Source organism: Bufo bufo, chromosome 10 (assembly GCF_905171765.1).
Source record: "Bufo bufo chromosome 10, aBufBuf1.1, whole genome shotgun sequence".
In the NCBI taxonomy this organism is placed as follows: Eukaryota; Metazoa; Chordata; class Amphibia; order Anura; family Bufonidae; genus Bufo; species Bufo bufo.
Genome location: NC_053398.1, coordinates 34,846,027 through 34,862,628, shown reverse-complemented (window position 1 = coordinate 34,862,628; position 16,602 = coordinate 34,846,027). Strand labels below are relative to the sequence as shown.

At 41.4% G+C, this 16,602-nt stretch overlaps 1 protein-coding gene across 2 annotated transcripts in view; it reads right to left on the bottom strand.

The window, feature by feature from the left end:
• LOC120980972 (3-galactosyl-N-acetylglucosaminide 4-alpha-L-fucosyltransferase FUT3-like) overlaps positions 1 to 311 on the bottom strand; it is a 35,916-nt gene extending 35,605 nt beyond the window's left edge. Inside the window, exon 1 of one of the 2 annotated variants that reach the window (XM_040410384.1) lies at positions 230 to 311. The gene's annotated coding sequence lies outside the window, so the exon portion shown is untranslated. The remainder of the gene's footprint in view (positions 1 to 229) is intronic. The other variant, XM_040410389.1, reaches the window with a different exon arrangement.
• Between the last annotated feature and the right edge of the window lie 16,291 nt (positions 312 to 16,602).

The window sequence follows — 16,602 nt, the reverse complement described above, 5'->3', positions numbered from 1 at the left end:
TTTATTATTTTATAAAAAATTGTCAACTTAATAAAAAATGTAAATTAGTCAGAAAGATTTTGTGATCTCCATGAATCTCCAGTATTACTCTTGACATAAATAAATGAACATTGTAACATTGATGCAACATATACAAAATGAATCAGAACACACTTGTCCATGTACATTTTAACATTAGAAAGCAAATATTGGAAAATCTAGATAATTTCAGGCATCTGTAAAACCTTACCTCCAATGTACGCTGCCGCTGTGGACACAGTACGAACAAGTGACAGAATGGGACGCTCTAGCTAATGACAGGAGTAGACCAAGGGCGGGGAGAGGCTGTACTTACTGGAGCTTGTACCTACAGTAGTTTATTATATCTTACCGTTGCCGATGATGATGTGAAAATATTCTCTGTTTACAGAATAACGAGTCCATCTACTGTACTCTGCAATTATATTTCAGTGATGATATAAATTAATATTGTGACCATTTAAAAGTGATTTAGACAGAGATGTCTTCTAGGGAAGGTTCATGTGGTGTCTTTTTGGAGGAGGTTTTGAGGCAGATTTGCTTGCAGGTTTTTTAGTCAAAGTGAAAAAAGTAATTTTGAAAGGAATTGGCATTATGAAGGAAGAACTAATATTTCTCCTTCCTTTTGGATCCACTTCTGGCTTTGGCTGAGAAACCCACTAATCCTGTCTAAAATTTAGACAGTGTAAATTTAGGCTAACTTCACACTTGCAGCAAAGCTATGGCAGGTTGTTTCAGCAAAGAATACTGTCAGCATAGCCCGATACAGCTGCGCACTGCTGGACCTCATTGACTATAACAGGATCCAGTGGGGATACGGCCAGATAAAAACTGTTGTTTGCAGCAATGTTTGTCTGGCCGAATCCCGACATCCCATTATAGTCAATGGGGTGTGGGAGGTAGCTGGCATTATCTGGCTATGCCAGATCCGGAAAGCCCTGGACAGCCTGCCGGATCCACTTTGCCACGAGTTAGAAAGTAGCCTTAGTGTAAAAATGTGTCATATTTTTCCCAGTGGCTCAGGCTGGATGACACTAACTTTATACCACATACTGGTTGGCTTACCTTGAAGAAAACTGTTGGTGAACATTGGCGCATTTTAAGCCATGTTTTTTTCTCCTGTAAAGCCATGTTGCTTTTTACTAATGCTAATTTCACATCTGCGTTTTTGCTGGATCCATCATGGGTTCAACAAAAAATTATAATATAGTGCAACCATCTGCATCCGTTCGGAACAAGATGTGCAATGGCCAGGATACGTGTGGATAATATTCTGTATTTGTCGTGACGCCAATTGCAGCGTGCGCAGGGTACTATCCCAGGGACCTTCCAAGGTGTTATAACGCACGTCCCAGATTAGGAATGCCAGAGTGGTGTAATGGCCTATAATGTCTCTGCAGGGTGGTGATAATTGTGTCAACGGTGTGTCCTCCCTGGGTACGGCTGGACTCCTGGCTCACTTGCAATAAATTACTAAACTGTGACTAGTATCTTGCCAACGTGTTGCTGCCACCTACTGGTAACCAGGCAAATTACATGAACAATAGTATTTAAAGGGAACCTGTCACCAGTTTTATGGTGTCCTAACTAAGGGCAACATAAATAAGTGACTGATTCTCTTAGCAAAATGCTGGGTCACTTTCTTTAATTGACCCAGTCAATCTGCCAACATCTTGTATTGAAAAGCTCCAGCTCATAATGATGAGTCATGAATATTCATGAGCTCCTGACTCTCCCCGCCTACCTGCTGCTGATTGACAGTTTTTTTCCATATGAATCAGCAGCAGGTGGGCAGAGGAGTGGCTATAGCTCTGAATAAAAAAAAAACGCTGGACTCACTGACATCACGCTGGACTCAAATCAGCTCATTAGCATGCGGCATGTGGCATCTTTGTGTGTATATTATGAGGTAACCATCTGTTCCATTCACATGTCCGCAAAATGGGTCCGCATCCTTTCCGCAATTTTGCGGAATGGGTGCGGACCCATTCATTCTCTATGGGGACGGAATGTATGCAGACAGCACACAGTGTGCTGTCTGCAGCCGCAATTGCGGAGCGCGGCCCCGATTTTGGGTCCGCAGCTCCGCAAAAAGATAGAGCATGTCCTATTCTTGTCCGGACAAGAATAGGTATTTCTATGGGGGCGCGGGGCTGGTGTGTTGTGGACCCGCAATTTGCGGGTCCGCAAAACACCACGGACGTGTGAATGCAGCCTAAGGCACTTTTTAGTAGTTAATGATTGTATATAATTAGTTAGATTATAATCAAATATCCACATGACAGGTTCCCTTTAACATAGATTTGTATGCACATTTGTGGAGGTTACCCATATCTTTCCAGACCAGAGCATGTGGTGGAAAGACAAAATTTTGGTCTGGACGCGTTATATTGACGACGTGTTTCTGGTCTGGAAAGGTGGGTCGGACGAATTCGATAGATTCATTGTCGAGCTTAATGTGAACAATATTGGTCTTCGATTTACATCAGAGATCGATCCAAGGACGATTGCCTTCCTGGATGTGCGTGTTACGATTAGCGGTGATAGATTATCGGCCAATATGTTTAGAAAGACTACCACTACCAATTCCCTCTTGCACTGGGATAGTCACCATCCGGTCCCCCTCAAAAGAGGAATACCGAGGGGACAATATCTCCGTGCACAAAGGAATTGTTCGGACAATCAAGCCTTCTTCAAGGAAGCAAAGAAACTACAAACAAGATTTAGAGAAAGGGGCTACCCGCAGGAATATCTCAATCGAGCTTTCAAACACGCAGTTATCCAGGATCGCACTAATCTATTGGTTCCAAAACGGAGAGACCTAGACAAGACACAATCACCCCGCATTGTTTCTACCTATGACTCAGCTAACCAAGATATTATGAGGGTGCTTAATAGATATTGGCCCATACTACGAATGGACCGGGATCTGTCTGGCATTCTCACGGAGAAACCATGCGTCAGCTACAGGCGGGGGAAAAGTCTTAAGGACCGCCTTGTCCATAGCCATTATGCCCCCGTCACCAGGGAGGGTACCTGGCTGGACCGCAAGCCGCTAGGCATGTTTAGATGCGGAGCGTGAAAGGCATGCAAATATATATCCACCGCTAAAACAATAACGTGCACACCCACTAGACAGCTATTCGACATTGGGGACTTCTGTAACTGTCGCAGTAAAGGGGCCATTTACATCTGTCAATGTCCTTGTCCAAAGGACTACATAGGGAAAACGATAAGAGAGCTACGTAGGAGAATATGTGAGCATGTTAACGATGTCATTAATAAAAAGGCCACACCAGTAGCTTCCCATATCAATGATGTACATGGGGGGACCCTTTATGCCTCAAATTTTCTGTGTTAGAATTGATACCACCATCTCCTAGAGGTGGGAACTGAAACAACAAGATACTGCAAAAGGAGTGCATGTGGATCCATAGATTCAGATCCCAGGCGCCTTTGGGTATTAATGAAAGGCTGAGATTTACCTGTTTCCTTTGAGTTGTGGCCTTGTTTGAGATATCCCTATCCACCCCTAAAAGCCGAGCCTTTTGTGATTGAACACAGTGTACGAAAATTAGACCACATGCGTAAAGCATGAAATATTATGTTATATCATTTTTTGACATTGGTGACTCAATATCAGGTCACTGTCTTGAGACTGAACACGAACTGCGGTTATTTCTTTTGTGATAATATATATATCAGGATTAAGTGTGACTATGCTGCAACGCTGTTGAGATCTTTTATTATGGTGTACCACCCTGGCATCTATATAATTGTCCACATAGTAGATGAATTATGTCCCATAATTACTGTGTCTGCGTTTTTTCCACCAATAGAATCTCTCTCTATCCTATCCCTTTACAAATCTCTTTCTGGGTATGATTTATGAGGCATTAATATATATGCCTGTGATAGGTATGCCCTGATCTATATTGATGATAAGTGAGGGCAAACTTACTACGGTTTATTGTATAACCATAGGCATGATATAATCCACTATAAAGTCTTCCTACCTAGATAGGGCACAGTTTAATTGATTTGGCCATTGTGCTGTAATTGGGGATGCAAGTATCGTGTGGAACGTAATAATACACCACAGGATTATACATACAGGAACCAGGAAGTGACTCAGAGATCGGAGGCCGCTATTTGGAATGCATGTGCGTTCCAGAGACCGGAAGGACAGCGCAGCATTGACTGTGCCACTCTGCTGTGTGAATAACCGGAACATCCGCCCTGTGGAACGCATATGCGTTCCAACAACAGGAAGTGGGACTAACCCGGAAGCCAGGTAGACTACCAATAGGGCCTCAGGGCGCTAAGTGGCAGCACTTTAAATACAGCTGCAGCATTAGTCAGAAATCGCCTACCAGGGGGAATATGAACACAGGGAAGGACTCCAGCATGTAAGTTAAATATACCTTGTCATTAGAACCACAAGTCTCTGGATTGTTTAGCTCTTATTCAGCATGAGCACCATTTGTGACTATGACTTTTGGTTTTAGTGTGGGTCTCACTAGGACTCCATGATAGGGGGACAACAGGAATAATATCTTGCTGGGATCTTCCCTACCATCTAAACTGTGAGTCCGCACTGATCATTGTACTTATGCGTATCTGGATGATAAACATCAAACTGACTTATGTTGTGCATTTTCATACATATACAATATTATCTAATGACATTATAATCAAAATGAATGCTCATCTCATTGCCTTTAAGAATAAGATCAGCCTGAACCAAAGTTATATTATATGGCTGAGGAAGCCAAGATGAGTTCATGGCAAGTTCAGTTTATATCTAAAAAATAATAATTGTGAACATAAACGGACATTGTATTAAAAGTTAGTGCTAAAGATATGAGACCATCTGTTAAGGAGTAAGTCAACTCCCTAAAACATGTCTGTCTGGAGGGAACAAGGTTACTTGATAAGGACTCATGTCCTTATCGCACACCTGCTGTATGAGGTTCAATTTATATATTCATAATTATATTATATATATATCTCTGTATGGTATATTTAGTTTACAACATATGTTAATCAATAATTCATATAATGTGTTATCTATGTGTAACAATGTATCGATTTATATATATGTAATATTATGTATTTACCATTTAGAAGGTATTGTAGAAGGTACAGAAACAAATAAGTTTATGTTAATTGGATTTCAAAATAATAGTTATTCATGGACGTAGATAAGTGAAATGTACAAGTTCCGATGCCTAGCATCAAAGCCGCTATATAAAATTTTCATCAAGTCAACCTATATTTCAAAAAGATAGGAGAAGACAGTCAACTCCAACAAGTCCAGGATATAGGTAATTAAAAGTGTCAGGAAAAGACCTTCCTCAATGATTTATGGTAAGGAAGGTCAACAAGTTCATGTGAATATATTATTAGATATTTAATTTTAATGCTTAAAAGTTGTTATGTTCATCTACAATACCGCAGTGCCATCTGGAGGTAGATGGACAACATTATATTATTTCATTATTTGTTCTATACCATATTAGGAGTTGAGATAACGTCATGATGTTATTAGCATGCGAATACACCCACCCTACCTGATTGGGAATCCCTAATCTAAAGGGGATGATTCTTAGATAAGGGGGGAAATAATTACTCGTGTGCGGAGTAGCATGAAAAGTGAGCAAGAGAAAAAAAGAGAGCTAGAGAAAAAGATCCATATATCCATTGATCCATCCATTCTTTAAATCAAAAAGAAAACCTTTACCAGAAGAAACTTGGATTATTCTTTTTGGATTATTAGGAAAGTTCTTCAGAACTGGTCCCATCTGAACTCTGTCTACCTTTGACCCGGTAACATATATTTTGTCTACTACTCGTGATATTAATAAGATATTTCTCTCGGTATATAGCCAAGAGTTCCCATATTGTGGGAATATATAGTATTAGGTGCCTCCATAATGCTGATTATTCTCCTAGCAAAGATGCATATTGTTAATGGAAGATCTGACATTATTTGAAAAGAGGACTAAACCCTTGGAAAGTTATTTTCCCTAGTCTGATTGCCGAGTTGAATATTTTATCATATTAATATCATATATTTTTGATTGGTCAAAGGAAAACAGAGTCAAGGGATAACAGTTAATTTTCCTGTAAATCCGTGTTTTATTGTTATAGCCTGTTTGATAACAGAAGATCCTAAGTTTCTCTTGGTATATGAGTCCGTTTGATACTGGTTGTCATAAATCATTAAATCATACTGTGCTGATCAACACCACCGTGTGGTACATTTTGGATGTTACGTTGTAACTTCATCATTTGTTTTGCAATTGTATTGTTTTTATATTCTTTGTTTTTAAAATAAACGATTATATATTTTTGCATATACAATTGTCCCTTTGTTTCACTGCTCGCACAAATCAAATTAAGATACTTGATAAAAAGAACTTAGAGGCGTTTTTTATGTCCGCCTGAAGGATAATATATTTTTATATATTTTTTATCCTCTCTTTTATATGAAGATTCTTTTTCATATAGAAGATATATGACACTTAGGTATATGATCATTTTCTGCCCCATAGGATGCGGAATATACTGTCTACCTCTGAAGGAGTCTGCTGCAGGCACAATCATCAAAATGTGCACATAACTGGCCTGATATGATGCTACCAAGCATACCTACTGGCCTGACTACTTTCCCCCTCAATCAATTAATGTAGAGTGACTATCTTACTTTATATGTGCGACCTGGCTTTATGCTGGTGTATATCTTGTAGCACTTTTCTATGTGACCTGGCTCTATTCCAGTATCTATATGGTTGCATTTACTCTGTATAGACTAATGTTGTATTATACCTCCTGATGATCCCATAGCATTGCCTTGGGGGAAACGCGTCGAGGTAGTTAAGGTGTATGACTATTAAGTCAACCCTGACCAATCGTATTTTTGTATATGTCTGTACCACGTCATTGTTTTTTCTTTTCTTTCTTTTTGCATCCAGTTGATATATATATATATATATATATATATATATATATATCTATGATTAATTATTATCCTCACCTCATATCTTGGTAATCTAGGAACATCCCTGCTGCACCCCCATATGGACCTGTGAGGGGTAGGAGTCTAGGTACGTGGACAGGGGGTCTCCACCATTAGGAGCCCTCCCTGGGCTGAGGTTATAGGATAGGGGTAGTTATAGGGACAAATATCCCCGTACCCCAGGTTACCAATTACACTGGATGTGATTATAGGACACTATTCTGTTTGTATATTATTTATGTTATAACGAGTGGACCCAATCGGGATCCCCTTTTAAGGTATACCAATAAAATTGTTATTTTAGGGGTTACTCTATATGCTGGAATTGTTTACAACTATATACCCCACTATATGTATATTGACTCTGCTGGAAATTCACATTTGTGGAGGACATAAGCAAATTCACATCAGATGACATTATAAAGCCCTTAGAAGACAGTAGCGGGGTAGAGGCGTGTAGTAACACAACTCTGCGGTGTTACAGATGGATCCGTCACTAAATCCACACTGTAAGTCAATGGGCACCGGATCCGTTTTTTTCGGACACCATTGACTTACATTGTCATGACTAGTGTTGAGCACGAATATTCAAATAGCGAATTTTTATCGCAAATATCGCCACTTCGAGAATTTGCAAATATTTAGAATATAGTGCTATATATTCGTTATATCGAATATTCAGCATTTTTGTTCCAGCTGAACACATGATTCCTCTCTGCTTCTTGCTCGTGGGCCAATGAGAAGGAAGCAATATCAAGTTCACAACAAGACTTAGTGCACCAATCAGTAATCTGTAGTCGGACCTGCTAACATGTGAAGTTGCAGGTAGTGCGAAAAAATATGCTAATCACTGCCGATTATCGCAATCGCAAATATATTGGAGCACTTGACTCTATCTGCATATAAAGCTATTCTAATGTTCTGCCGTGCCAACCATTTTCTCCAGGAAACATCTAGCAGCTTGAAAAATGTAGCCAAAGTGACCCACGCCCGTATTTTGCGTTACAAATTCGCATTACGTGATTTTTACATTGCCGATTTTTCGCATTCAATAAAATCTCGAATTCTCAAAATTCGCCAATATATGACGAATATTCTACAAAATATTAGTGAAATATCGCAAATTCGATAATAGCCCCTGCCGCTCATCACTATTCATGACTAATCCGTCTTGATCAGTAACCTATGACACACTCAAAAACGCTGCTTGCAGTGCTTTTGTGTGCGTTATGGGAACGCAAGAAAATGGAATGGAATGCATTTTGGAGCACTCCGTTCCGTTCACTTCAGTTTTGTCCCCATTGACAATAAAGGGGGGCAAAACTGAAGCGTTTTCCTCTGGTTTTGATATCCTATGACGGAATTCAATAGCGAATAGGAAGAGCGCAGATGTGAAAGTAGCCTAAGCCTTGTATCCTTGACAAGCAAGGTGCAGTGGATTATTGTTTTTCACTCTTTTGCTATATCTATAAAATATCTATAAAATATCTAAAATGAGATCTATATTTTTTTTTGAGTGTCTGCTTGGCTAAAATATAACAGTATTTATCCCATATGCCGAATGGTGTAATGTAGAAAAATTCTAAATGGCTAATTCGACATCTTTTTGTCACTTGACCTCCTCAAAAAAATTGAATAGAAAGTGATCAAAAAGTCACACACACTCCAAAATGGAACTAAAAAGTACAGATCGCCCTACATAAAATGAGACCTCGCACAGCCACATAGTCGTAAATATAAACAGTTTGAATATGGCAATAAAAAGAAAAAAAAAATTATTTACAAAGTTTAAATTTTTTTGAGTATTAAAACACAAGAAAAAACTAGATAAGTGTGGTATCATTGTGATCATACTGACCTGGAGAATCAAGGAAAGGGGTCAATTTTACCGCATAGGGAATGCCGTAGCAAAAAAACAAAACATAAAACTTTAGCAGAAATGTTTTTTTTCCCAACTCCACCCCATTTGGAATTTTTTTCCAGCTCCTCACTAAATCATATGTAATATTAAATTGTGCTTTTAGAAAGTACAACTTGTCCCCCCCAAAAAAAAGAGCCCTACAGCTATGGGAATGGAAGGAGGAGGATTTGCATGGTCAGAGCATCTGAGTCAGCAAGGTAACACAGCTTGATACATTCCAGACCCTGCTGCTGCAAAGGGGATAACATGTTAAGACATCTATGTGCACCCCCAGATTAGTGGACACTATAGCCATGGCGATCAGAGTGTAATTGCTAGCCAGAGTTCCCGGACACAGAGACTTTAGCCAGAGAAGGAGTAATTAGATGGCTATTGCTGTAAACTGCTTGATCAGCTCATGCTAGGACATCTTGGAGGAGTTTGCACTGTGTACAGATAATTGCTGGATGTACTACAACTCCTATTGTGCACACAGTTAAAAGAGACTTCTATCTGGTCTGGTTACTGACTCTTCTAAAACTAAAATCAACTAACTGCCCAGCCTAGCACCCACATGGACATTAACATCAAGGGCACCCTCAAGATACCATCAGGCAGGGAGCCCATTACTAAAGCGAGCCCCCCAAGGAAACACAGAATGCCCCTTATAACTGCACCAACCCCAGGGAGTGATGGCCCCATGACACATCATTATAGGGGCCACTACCACTCCCATCCTCTGCTTTAGCTTCCTCAGGGGCTTGCTGCACAATGTCCTGAAGAACCTCTTTATTATAGAGAGGGAGCACTACATCAGTCACTCAGTGGTTGGCGCAGAAGGTCCTCGCACTATGCAAGTGAAGGGGGTTTCCGCCATCCTGTTCGCATGCATAGGAAAATGCCCACAGGGATTTCTTGCAGCACTGTACCCCTTTAATCAAAATAAGATTGTAACTACTGAAGTAATACACATTCCTGCACAGCACTTGGTTGGTACAGTATTAACCCTTTCAGTACCTTAGACCCCCCAGAGATACAAGAAAATAAAAGTTATTTATGTAAAGTGACACCAGCAAGATTATGTACCAGCTCTTTACAGGAAAATACGTGACAACTGTAGTCACCATTAATAAAACTGATCAAAGTTGCAATTTAGCTGCGTACAAATGCTCCACCCTCTGCCGGCATTGGTTTTATGGGATCTTAAATTCTTATTTAAATCATAGGGTCCCTTTGACAGCTTCAACTTCACCTTATTCATCCCTGTTCCTATTAATCTGATAATGACTGTACAAGGATGTGCACATAATGTATTATCTGTCTTATTACTTTACTTAAAGGGAACCTGTCACTTGGACATGGTGTCTGAGCTGCAGACATGTTATGGAGCAGAAGGAGCTGAGCAGATTTATATATAGTTTTATGCAGAGGCCTAGCTATAGGGGTCGCAGCAACTGGGCCCCTAAGCCAGTGCACCGCTAATTTCCGTGTTTTTCCCTTTATAAGATGCACTTTTTTTCTCCAGAAATTTGTGGGGGGGGGGGGGGTTGTTCAGTGCGTCTTATAAAGCAATGGATACTGCCATCACTCGTCCTCATACAAATTCATTGTTTCTGGACAGTAGAATGATGATTGAGGTATCCGCACCAACAATCATTTCACCCAATGAACAAGCGGGGGGCGGGGGGCGATGTTCAGTACGTCTTATAAAGCAAATACTAGTGAGTGCCTCCATTATGGAAGCGCTCACTAGTATGCAGTGTCAGGATGACACCTGATGCTCTACACAGTCAGGTCACAGTGCAGCGCAGGCCGGAAAAGACCAGAGAGTGTGACTACAGGAGAGAATGCCTGACCTGTAGAGTGGCAACGGAGCAGGGTAGGAAAGTTAATTTGTTTATTTTGGGTCTGATCTGAGGTCCGATAGGGGTCTGAGATGGAGGTCTAAAGGGGGTCTGATATGAGGGGTCTAACATGGAGGTCTGATGGGGGTCTCATCTGAGGTCTGATATGGGGGTCTGGTTTGAGGTCTGATGGGGTTCTGATCTGAGAATCTGATTAGATGATATGATATGGGGTTCTGATTTGAGGTCTGATATGGGGTTCTGATTTGAGGTCTGATATGTGGGTCTGATTTGAGGTCTGAACTGAGGTCTAATATGGGGGTATGATCTGATATGAATGTTTGATCTGAAGATCTGATATGGGGTTCTGATTTAAAGGTCTGATATAGGGGTTCTGATTTGAGGTCTGATATGGGGGTCTGATCTGAGGATCTGATATGTGGGTCTTATTTGAGGTCTATATCTGAGGTCTGATATGGGTGTATGATCTGATATGAATGTTTGATCTGAAGATCTGATATGGGGGTCTGATTTAAGGGTCTGATATAGGGGTTCTGATTTGAGGTCTGATATGGGGGTCTGATCTGAGGATCTGATATGTGGGTCTGATTTGAGGTCTATATCTGAGGTCTGATATGGGGGTATGATCTGATATGAATGTTTGATCTGAAGATCTGATATGGGGGTCTGATTTGAGGTCTGATATCAGGTCTGATCTGAGGATCTGATATGGTGGTCTGATCTGAGGATCTCATATGGTGGTCTTATCTGAAACATAAGGGGGTATGTATACATGTATTTTTTCTATTGGCGCAAATTAGAAGGGGGTATTTTTTTGCTGGCACACATTATAAGGAGAATTATTACTACTGGAGGACTATGGGGAACATGATTACTAGTATGGGCACAGTAGGGACATAAGTATTCTTGGGGGCACTGTAGGGCCACTATTACTACTAAGTGCACTCTGGCAGATAATTATTTCTACTGGTTGGACTGTGGGGGGCACTATTACTGTGGGGTGCACCCTGGCACAGTATGAGTTTAGCACAATTATTTCTGGGGGACATTATGTTTACACCATTAGTGTCAGCGAAAATACTTGCTGGGTGCAGAATTTTCTTTAGGAAACTGAGTGCCAATTATTGAAGGGGGCACTATCTGTGTGGTAGTAGTATTTTTAGGGGGATTTTTTTCTGCAGTATAGTATTTAGGAACACAGCAAGCACAGTATTGAGGGTGGTAGGATGGGGTGTTTAGAAGGTGGGAGGATGATGGCGAAGTAGCAAACTAAGATGTCTGTTTGTCAAACTCTTCAGAGACAAGAAATGGCTAAAAGAAATTATCATGGCAGTCTGGTACGAATGTAAAAGATGCGGAAAGAGAACCTCTACATCAGAGGAGACGTCATTAGATGTAAGAAGTATGTGGTGCTGTCTTACCCTGTATGTTTTCTAGCTCTGTATGTAATGTTTTCCAAGTATGTCTTTAACAGTAGGACTGGAGGGAAGAGGTTAGGTTGAGAACTTGGCATGGGGGGGGTTGATGTTACAAGTAGCATAAAGGATAGCTGCACCCCTGCCCCTTGCCACAAAGCACTGGGGGAAGTGGGCTATACTCTTCCACCAGGGCCCATGAACCTTTAGAACCTTTAGCTATGCCCCTGGTTTTATAGAAAAAGATTCATTAAAAATTTTAATTTATTCATTTCAATTCATGCTCATTCTTGGTTTTGAAATCAGAGGTGGTCCTATCAGTGACTGACAGCTATCTGTATAAACAGTCTTAGAGGGACAATCACAGATAGGACTGCATCATTGACTTCAAGCCCAGAATGTGCTGAAATTTTAATAAATAAGTTACAAGATACATTTTCATAGTGACAGGTTCATTTAAATGCATAATGGTGTACAATTGTAAAATTTGAAACTTTTGAACAATTTGCACAGATCAATCAAATTCATGATTAATAAACATATTTAGAGATAAGCAAATCGAATCCCACGAACTGGAATTTTATCCGAATTTCAGGATAAATTCGATTAGCCTAGAAGCCAAATTTACTCGTGCTTCGTGTCAGCGAATCGATTTAACCTGAAATTGTATAGAAAACAAAAAAAATTCTAACTTACCTCCTCTATTTGCTTTTGCGACTGGCCGCCAGCCTCCATCTTGTTTGAAGATCTCGGCCGAAATCTCGTGCGCTGCAAGATTACATCATCACGCCGGCCGGCGTGATGACGTCATACGTCACCACGCCAGCCGGCGTGATGATGTACTCTCGCGCCGCCCAGGATTTCGGCCGAGATCTTCAAGCGACATGGCAGCGGCCGGTCTGTTGTGAGCAAATGGAAGCAGTAAGTTTGATAAATATTTTTTTTTAATTCTTAATTTTACACTCAGATGCCGCGATCATGTATAAACGCAGCATCTGAGGGGTGCAATGATGGGGGCGGCGCTATCGCAGCTCCCTGTCATTGCACCTGCTACCTACAAAAAATGTAATTCATCACGAAGCGAATTTTTTATTTTATTCGGCGAATCAGCGGAATCGGTCTTTTAAGAAATTCGCTCATCTCTAAAGATACTGTCCCAGTTGTCCTTTAAAATATCATATCTTCAGTAAGTAGCACAATGCAGAAACTGAAGACTCTTGAGTTACAGATTTATCTGTAATGGCTGGTGTGTGTCCTGGTGGATTCTCCTTCAAGCTTCATCAGTGTTGGAGTGGTTAGCTGCACCTGGAAGTAGTGATGGACAAACATCGGCTGGGACGGTTTGCGAACGCTCGTTCGCGATCAAATGTTCGTGAACTACACGTTCGCGGCGTGCCCCATTGACTTTAATGGCAGGCGAACCTGAAAAACTTTCAGGTCATATTTGCAGCCACCAAATACTTACTAGAAGTGCACAAATAGTCCCACAACATGGACAGTGACATACCAGAGGAGGATCATTGGCAAAAATTCCCACAAAAAATATGTATTTTAATCAGGGGCCATTTTTATACGTCATAAAGGGAAACTTTTAAAAATGTGCCCTGCTGGAGCCTAGAAAATATTTATTTTAGTCCACGGGAATACAGGCCCCAAAAATTAGGCATTCACCTGGCAGAAAAGAACTTGTGATTATGTGGCTGGAGGTACATTAGGCGGTCACTGGCTAAAAAATTTACTGTAGGCCAGTACAGGCCCCAAAAATTAGGCATTAACCTGACAAAAAAGACCTTTTATGCCGCTGTATATACATAAGGAAAGGACCATTCTTTGTTCTGGGTGGTGGCGGATATGTGTGAGCTGGCATGAGGAAATTCAATTACATGTGGTGTTGAATTCCTCCGAGATCCATGCCTCATTCATTTTTAGAAATGTGAGGTAGTCCGCACTGTCGTGAGCTAGGCGAGTGCGCTTATCGGTCACGATCCCCCCTGCTGCGCTGAACGTCCTTTCGGACAGGACACTCGACGAGGGGCAAGCCACGAGTTCCATGGAAAATTGTGCCAGCTCTGGCCACAGGTCAAGCCTGCACACCCAGTAGTCAAGGGGTTCCTCGCTTCTCAGAGCGTCCACATCGGCCGTTAACCCGATGTAGTTGGACACCTGTCGGTCTAGGCGTTCCCTGAGGCTGGATCCGGAGGGCTGCTGTTGATGGATTGGCTGCAAGAATGATCTCATATCCGAAGTGACCAACACATCTTCAAACCGCCCTCTTCTTGCAGGCATGGTAGGATTGGTACCCGCACCTGTTTCACTGTGGGTGGAAATTCCTCTGCAAGCGCCCGCAACAGCAGAATGCAGGATCTCTCGCAGCAAGAAGGCCTGGAAATGCTGCATTCTGCCAGCCTTCTGTCGTGCTGGTAACATGTCCGCCATTTTGTGTTTGTACCGGGGGTCTAAGTATGTTGCCACTAGTGATGAGCGGCAGGGGCAATATTCGAATTCGCTATATTTCATGAATATTTGGGCGAATATTCGTCATAAATTCGTTAATTCGAGAAATTTGCAATTATTTTCTTGATTACGAAAATCGCCAATGTAATATGTGCATAATGTGCATGCGCATTGCGCAATACAGACGTGGCCTAGTTTTGGTAACTGCCAGAAGTTTCCTGAGACTGGAGAAGATGGTTGGCAGCAACTTTCGCGAATGTGAGGATGAACTCCTGATCACTGTAAGTAATTTTACATTACAGCACTGATTTTGATTACATTTCGAATGCATGACAGAATAATAGCTTTATATGCAGATAGAGTGTTTCAATATATTCGAGATTGCGAATATTGCACATATTTTTGCGCAATACAAACTTCACATTTTGTCAGGTCTGAGTAGTGTTATAAGGTACAAGTAATCGTCGTGGATGATAGATATGTTTTACGAGGTTCCTGGCCTCGGTGGAGTAAGAGCCGGTTTTTATGTGTCAGCAGCAGTTTCTGTTTGACACCTTAATACTTAGTATGGCTGTATAGCTGATCTGGGACGACTCTTACTGGGAGTAGTCAAAGTGCTGGGTGGGTGACTACTCCCCATGTTCCAGGCCGGGTTTGGCCAAGTCTAAAAACCAGCCAGCACTGCCAGGTGAGGAGGATTACCTCAGTCTGACAGTGGAGCTCAGGAGGCGTGTGTGCTGGGATCTGAGGCTTGTGCCGTGCTGGAGGGCTGAGACCCATCTGTAAGGGAAATGGGCCCCCTAAAAAGCCTGCTATGGACTGCTGGAGGCAGAACTGCCAACAAGGTGATTTTTGCTATGTGGACTTTCCATTGTGTGTGAACTAACACCAAGACTGCAAAGTGACGTTTTGTTTTTGCTTTGTGAATAAACACGGAAGTTTGATTTAAGAACAGTGATGAGCGGCAAGAGCAATATTCAAATTCACGATATTTCGTGAATATTTGGGCGAATAATCGTTCCAGAATTCATGATCTCCAGTCATTATTTTCTTGATTGTGAAAATCGGCAATCGGAAAATTTGCGATATGAAAATTTGAGATCAACACTACTCCTAAAGTCAAAGATATTGCAGCCTTCTCATTGGCCCACGAGCAAGAAGCAGTGAGGGATCATGGGTACTGATGAAAAAAAATCGAGAATATTCGCGATTACGAAGATATAGCACTATATTCTAGATATTCGCGAATTCTCGAAGTGCCAATATTCACGATAAAAATCGCGATCAACACTATTTAAGAACTGGCAATTTGCCTCTGTACTGCGTCCGCACACCCTGTGTACCAGAGCGGATCCCCACAGTAGTTATTACTGATTGGTGCACTAAGTATTGCTGTGACATCACACCACTATGTCTGTAGCATGTATGTATGGACAGCAGAGAAATATCTCTCACATGCACATTGCACATCCATTTTCCTGCCACACACTATATACCACACACACACACACACACACACACACAGTCTATAGAATAGAGTTTGTGTCCTGTTGGTCAGGAGAAGGGTGTACCAAGGGGAGGCGAACCAGCTGTACACCCCATAACGTACCGTCACTTCACTAGACAGGTACATCTCTCCTCAGCTGGCCAATATTCGATTGCTCAGAACCCACACACATACAATTGCAATGCAATCCGATCTTATAACGGTAACATTAAATCTAATATTTCCCCTTCAAAGACTTAAATACTTTTTGCTGTTTTGTTGAGGACATTATTTTCAATACTTGTAGTTAAAAAATTTGTGATTATATACTTGCATCTTTATCCTGCAGCACATGTTAGAGCAGGGATATGATTGGACCAGGGTCCAAGAAGAGAAGCGGGCCATTATGCGGGGGATACCGAAGGAGCTTTTGAGGGAGTTCA